The following is a 7,016-nucleotide window of genomic DNA, read 5'->3' on the forward strand; positions in this document are numbered from 1 at the left end:
TTAAAACGGGTCAATTTGACCTGCAGGACGACACCAGGGTTCAGTGAGGTTTGTGGAGGTTTGGAGCAGTGGTTTCATTTCTGATTCTGGCATAAAATCTTTGAATTCTTTGTGGTTTTCTTCCTAAAGTGTTGTTACGAGGTGGGAGTGTGGAGAATGTCTGTGTGAAAACAAATCTGCACTGCTGATAAAAAGAAGAGCATCCTCGGCGTAGAAGATCGTGTCCGCGGCCGTTTGCATAATTATGTTTCACTGAATGGAAAATCTCCTGACGCACAGATTGCTGCCCTGTCGCTGAACTCCAGCTTCACAGGAAACACAAACTGCTCCCACCACCGGCTAACAAGCATTATTTAAATTTCAGAACCGGCAGAGGTCAAGGAGAGTTTATAAATGCACTCATTGAGATGGAGAATAAAACCGAGGCTCCTCTTTACAGCTTCCACTGAGTCATCCTAATGAATTAATTAACATAAAATGAGCACAAAAGGAAGATAAACTAAGAGAAAGAGACACAAAATGACCACAAAAAGACACAAAATGAACAGAAAGGGACATAAAATTATCACAAAAAGAAGACAAACTACGAGAGACACAACATGACCACAAAACGATGCAAAACTACCACAAAAACACGCAAAATGAACAGAAAGAGACACAAAATTACAACAAAAAGACATAAAATAAACAGACAGAGGCACAAAATGATCACAAAAAGACAAAACGTGAACAGAAAGAGACATAAAATGACCACAAAAGACAGAAAACAACCACAAAAAGAAGGTAAACTAGGAGAAATGTGCAATATCACACTGACCATGCACTTTTTATTCTTTTAACTGTTTTAACTTATCCTTTTTTGTGATTTTTATTACATGTATCTTGCACTGATGGAGATGCTCTAAATCTCATTGTACTTGTGTATAGTGACAATAAAAGGCATTCTATTTTATTTTCTAGAAACAGACACAAAATTAACAGAAAGAGACAAACGACCACAAAAGACAAAAAACAGAGAAAATGATACAAAATGACCACAAAACGACACAAAGCAACCACAAAAACATGCAAAATGAACAGAAAGAGGCACATAATGACCACAAAAAGAAGGAAAACTAAGAGAAAGAGACACAAAATGAACAGAAAGAGACATAAGATGAACAGACAGGGACACAAAACAACCACAAAAACATGCAAAATGAACAGAAAGAGGCACAAAATGACCACAAAAAACATAAAATGAACAGAAAGAGGCACATAATGACCACAAAAAACATAAAATGAACAGAAAGAGACATAAAATGACCACAAGAAGACACAAAATGGACAGAAAGAGACATAAGATGAACAGACAGGGACACAAAACGACCACAAAAACATGAAAATTGAGCATAAAGAGGCAAACAATGACCGCAAAAAGACACAAAATGAATAGAGACACAAAATGACCACAAAAGACACTAAACAACCACAAAAGACCAAAAATAGACCCAAACGACTACAAAGACACAAAATGAACACAAAAAGACACAAAATTAACAGACAATAGACACTAAAGAACCACAAAGAACAAAAAAATAAAGAGAAAGCAAAACAAAATGACTCAGAAATACACAAAATGAACTAAAAGAGACAGAAAAGGAACAGAAAGAGACACAAAATGATGGAAAACAACTACAAAACATGTAAAATGAACACAGAAAGAGACACTAAACTAAACGTATCTTTATCCAACACACTTTGCCAACAAACATATTTTTCCAGCCGCTCATCACCTGAGCAACATAGTTCTCACAGAAAGAGAAAATAAACACACAGTGGTGTCATGTAGCTGAGAAAAAGAACCACATGGATGTTTTTTAACAGAATCTGAGGCCGTGGAGCAGCAGTAAGGTGTAATAACCTTTCTGGACTGTGGTTTAAATGATTCCAGACTGAGTTCTTTATGTTTTTTAGACTGTAAAGCAGCAGTAAGGTGTAATAACCTTTCTGGACTGTGGTTTAAATGATTCCAGACTGAGTTCTTTATGTTTTTTTAGACTGTAAAGCAGCAGTAAGGTGTAATAACCTTTCTGGACTGTGGTTTAAATGATTCCAGACTGAATTCTTTATGTTTTTTTAGACTGTAAAGCAGCAGTAAGGTGTAATAACCTTTCTGGACTGTGGTTTAAATGATTCCAGACTGAGTTCTTTATGTTTTTTTAGACTGTAAAGCAGCAGTAAGGTGTAATAACCTTTCTGGACTGTGGTTTAAATGATTCCAGACTGAGTTCTTTATGTTTTTTAGACTGTAGAGCAGCAGTAAGGTGTAATAACCTTTCTGGACTGTGGTTTAAATGATTCCAGACTGAGTTCTTTATGTTTTTTTAGACTGTAAAGCAGCAGTAAGGTGTAATAACCTTTCTGGACTGTGGTTTAAATGATTCCAGACTGAGTTCTTTATGTTTTTTAGACTGTAGAGCAGCAGTAAGGTGTAATAACCTTTCTGGACTGTGGTTGAAATGATTCCAGACTGAGTTCTTTATGTGTTTTTTAGACTGTAGAGCAGCAGTAAGGTGTAATAACCTTTCTGGACTGTGGTTTAAATGATTCCAGACTGAATTCTTTATGGTTTTTTTTAGACTGTAGAGCAGCAGTAAGGTGTAATAACCTTTCTGGACTGTGGTTTAAATGATTCCAGACTGAGTTCTTTATGTTTTTTTAGACTGTAAAGCAGCAGTAAGGTGTAATAACCTTTCTGGACTGTAGTTTAAATGATTCCAGACTGAGTTCTTTATGTTTTTTTAGACTGTAGAGCAGCAGTAAGGTGTAATAACCTTTCTGGACTGTGGTTTAAATGATTCCAGACTGAATTCTTTATGGTTTTTTTTAGACTGTAGAGCAGCAGTAAGGTGTAATAACCTTTCTGGACTGTGGTTTAAATGATTCCAGACTGAGTTCTTTATGTTTTTTTAGACTGTAGAGCAGCAGTAGGGTGTAATAACCTTTCTGGACTGTGGTTTAAATGATTCCAGACTGAGTTCTTTATGTTTTTTTTAGACTGTAGAGCAGCAGTAGGGTGTAATAACCTTTCTGGACTGTGGTTTAAATGATTCCAGACTGAGTTCTTTATGTTTTTTAGACTGTAGAGCAGCAGTAGGGTGTAATAACCTTTCTGGACTGTGGTTGAAATGATTCCAGACTGAGTTCTTTATGTTTTTTTTAGACTGTAGAGCAGCAGTAGGGTGTAATAACCTCTCTGGACTGTGGTTTAAATGATTCCAGACTGAGTTCTTTATGTTTTTTAGACTGTAGAGCAGCAGTAAGGTGTAATAACCTTTCTGGACTGTGGTTTAAATGATTCCAGACTGAGTTCTTTATGTTTTTTAGACTGTAGAGCAGCAGTAGGGTGTAATAACCTTTCTGGACTGTGGTTTAAATGATTCCAGACTGAGTTCTTTATGTTTTTTTAGACTGTAGAGCAGCAGTAGGGTGTAATAACCTTTCTGGACTGTGGTTGAAATGATTCCAGACTGATGAGAGGAACAGCTGATGTTCTGATGGACGTTAGAACATGTGACGGTGGCTGCTGTGCTTGTTGGTCGGTGACGTTCTTTGGGCTCATTGTTGAGGACGACGACATGAAGCCAACCATTGTTTGTTGTCTTCTCTTGTTTACTGGAACAAACAGAGACATTTCTGTTGAAGCTGAACTCAGGAAACCTCCAGAACCTCCAGTTTATTTATTAGGATTTATTGGTTTGCTTCATTTTATCCTCAGTAATTTCTGTTTTATCTAGTAGTTTATATTTAGTGAAGTCAGTTCAAATCTGTGTTATTTATAAGACACATTAATAAATAAATACAAATGTTAAGGTTAAGACCCGATAATATTAATTATTATGCAAATTTAAGTAATACAATAGAAATCCTATCTAATTATTTATTATCATGCAAATTAAAATATTATGATTAAAACCCTACGTAATTATTCATTAACATACAAATCTATATAAGGTCAAGACCCTACAATATGTTCTATATACTTTCTTTGTAGGTCATCATAGGAGCTTCAGTAAAAATCAGCTGGACTGTTTGGTTTCATCCAAGAGGCTTCTTCAGTTCCAACTGACTGATGGGGAGTCCCAGAATATACAGTCACTCCAGCTCAATAAGAAATAAAACTAACTGGCTAAAGGCCCATTAACGACCAGGACTCACCTGCCTCCAGGTGTGAACTGTTGTGGATTAACACAGGTTCTGCATTTGTCAGCTTCAGCCAACTTCCAGCTTGTTGCAGTCGACTGAAATGAAAATCACATTTGTAAGAATTCCTGACAATTTACACGACTGCTGAAAAGTCCAGGTTTATCCAGATAATTCCTTCACACTTTTATAACATAACATAAGAGCACAAGGGTTTTCTAATCAGCACCATTAGCTAACACAATGTAGCATTAGAACACAGGAGTGATGGTTGCTGGAAATGTTCCTCTGTACCCCTATGGAGATATTCTATTAAAAATCAGACGTTTACAGCTACAATAGTCATTTACCACATTAACTATGTCTACACTGGATTTATCATTCATTTAATGCCATCTTTGGACGTTACCGGGCAGAAAGAATATTCGGCGTTACTGTCTTCCCTCCCCCTTCGGCCCACATCGGCTCATCTCGTCGTTTGATCACATAAACATATACACATATGTTTATGTGATCACCCCCTCCTCCCCCCAGACGAAAATAGGAATATTTGGAGCTCGTCTCTTCCCTTCGCTTTCGGCCCACTTCGGCTCATCTCGGCTCCTCCATTCTTTTTCTTACCACCACCTGAATGGCCGGGTGGCTGCAGACTCTGACGTCACGCTTCACTTGGTTGCATAAACACAAGACAAGACGCTGAAGACCTCCGCTGTTTGGGAATTCTTCAGTTTAACTGAAGACAAAACGAAGGCAGTGTGCAAAATATGCGTCCAGGAGACCAGACGAATGGATCCAAATTGTCACGCAACAGATATTTGAACCCAAGCAGCAAGCACAGACTGGTGGGTAAATTAATAATGATTTAATAGAATAAAGATATATAAACAGAAAACTTCATAATAAATGAGGCCAGAGGGAAGAAACGGAGAGGAAAACTAAACTGAACAAACAACCCGCAGGCCGAGGTAAAACAAAACACAAAACTAAACTAAATCAAAGGGGAAGGTGGCTTACTGATTGTCCAGACCAGAGTAGGGAAGACGGAAGAGGCAGAGCTGACAGAGCCGGTGGGGGAGCGTGGCGATGGCTGGAAAACAGGAGAAATCATCCGGGGGGCGACGGGGTCTGAGGAGCGGGGACGTAGCGGAGAAACAGAGTCCAGGGAGAGACGTGTGAAGACGGTGAACGGCGTGAAGCATTAAGCAGGGTGTGTGTGGAGCAGGGAGGGTGAGTCAATGATGCAGCGCTGGAGCTGTGGAACGAGCCAGGTTTTAAACTGCACTGATTGTTTATTAGCGCCGGCTGTGCACTCAGCCCAGCAGCACGTCATTTAGTTGATTAGTCAGTGCACCGAAACAGGAGGGTTGTGACATGAATAGTCGAGTCGGGTCGGGTCGGGCCTGGCTGGGCCAGCCCCCCGTCGGATGTTACGGGGTGGAACGAATATTCGGATATTCGTCTTTAATAGGCCCCAAATATTCGGAGACCAGAAACCACTATTTGGGCCAGCCCTAGTTTCTAGTCATTTTGGACATTTTGCACTCATTTTGAACATGCTCCTGTCATTTTGGACAAGTTTCTAGTAATTTTGGACAAATGTTTGTCATTTTGGACATATTTTTCCATTCTGGACATGTTTCTAGTAATTTTGAAGATTTTCTTGCCATATTGGACATACAGTATATCTGGTCATTGTGGACATGTTTCTAGTCATTTTTTTCGAGTCATTTTGGACGTTTCTAGTCATTTTGAACATATTTCTGGTCTTTTAAAGTGTTTCTAGTCATTTTGGACATATTGTTTTCATTTTGATCATGGTTCTAGTCATTTTGGACATGTTTGCACTCATTTTTAACATGTTCTTGTCATTTTGGAAAAGTTTCTAGTCATTTTGGACATATTTCTAGTCATTTTGAACATGTTTCTAGTCATTTTGGACATGTTTCTTGTCATTTTGGACATGTTTCTAGTCATTTTGAACATGTTTCTAGTCATTTTGGACATACTGTTTTCACTTTGGTTATGCTTTGGACGTGTTTGCACTCATTTTGAACATGTTCTTGTCATTTTGGACATGTTTCTAGTTATTTTGTACGTGTTTGTAGTAATTTTGGACAGATGTTTGTCCTATTTTACATGTTTGTTCCATTCTGGACATGTTTCTAGTAATTTTGGATAGATTTTTGTCATTTTGGACATGTTTTTAGTATTTTGAACATGTTCTTGTCATATTGGACATATTTCTGCGCATTGTGGACATGTTTCTAGTCCTCTCGGAGACCGCAGTGAAACATTGCCTACAGTGAGCAACTGCTTGTGGTTTACAAGGTTTATATCAGCAGAAAACATCTTTATTTTCATTGTCATGTCTGATGCTGCTGAGGTTTCACAGCAGGATGATGTTTCTTCAGTAACACCAGATAATAAATCTGTCATCTGTGGACTAACTCCAGCCTGTTGTGGTTCAGAGCAGCTGTGTGAACACCAGCGTTACTCATCTGTTGTTGCACCTGAGCATCACACCTTCCGTCTCTGATCACCTGCAGCCCAGAGCTAGGTGCAGACAAGATGTTTTGCTGATCATTTTAAACATATTTTTGCCATTTTGGGCGTATTTAAAGTTATTTATACAGGTCATTGTCATTTTAACCCTTTAAGCTTCAGTGTACCGCCGGCGGTACACCTACTAATTTGCATAGGAATTTCAAGAATGTCCGACGGCCGCAAACGCGATTATACAAACACTATACACCGATGGAAAGCTTAGATTCTCATGAATCCGTCGGTATAAACCACTTTCAGATGCGATTACCACAGCGGGTGAGAAAAAC

At 38.6% G+C, this 7,016-nt stretch overlaps 2 long non-coding RNA genes across 3 annotated transcripts; one reads left to right on the top strand and one right to left on the bottom strand.

The window, feature by feature from the left end:
* The first annotated feature begins 1,569 nt into the window (after positions 1-1,569).
* Positions 1,570-3,009, top strand: LOC127535986 (uncharacterized). Its single transcript, XR_007944916.1, has 3 exons — positions 1,570-2,058; positions 2,142-2,806; positions 2,892-3,009. It is a non-coding gene; the product is annotated as an uncharacterized LOC127535986 (long non-coding RNA).
* On the bottom strand, positions 2,803-5,984 carry LOC127535985 (uncharacterized). 2 transcript variants are annotated; one of them, XR_007944915.1, is made up of 4 exons: positions 5,200-5,984; positions 4,201-4,283; positions 3,151-3,657; positions 2,803-3,068 (listed from the first exon to the last, which is right to left on the bottom strand). It is a non-coding gene; the product is annotated as an uncharacterized LOC127535985 (long non-coding RNA). The 2 variants fall into 2 exon arrangements; XR_007944914.1 differs by having other exon boundaries at positions 3,235-3,657; positions 5,200-5,981.
* Positions 5,985-7,016: the final 1,032 nt, after the last annotated feature.

Source organism: Acanthochromis polyacanthus, chromosome 11 (genome assembly GCF_021347895.1).
Source record: "Acanthochromis polyacanthus isolate Apoly-LR-REF ecotype Palm Island chromosome 11, KAUST_Apoly_ChrSc, whole genome shotgun sequence".
Lineage (NCBI taxonomy): Eukaryota > Metazoa > Chordata > Actinopteri > Pomacentridae > Acanthochromis > Acanthochromis polyacanthus.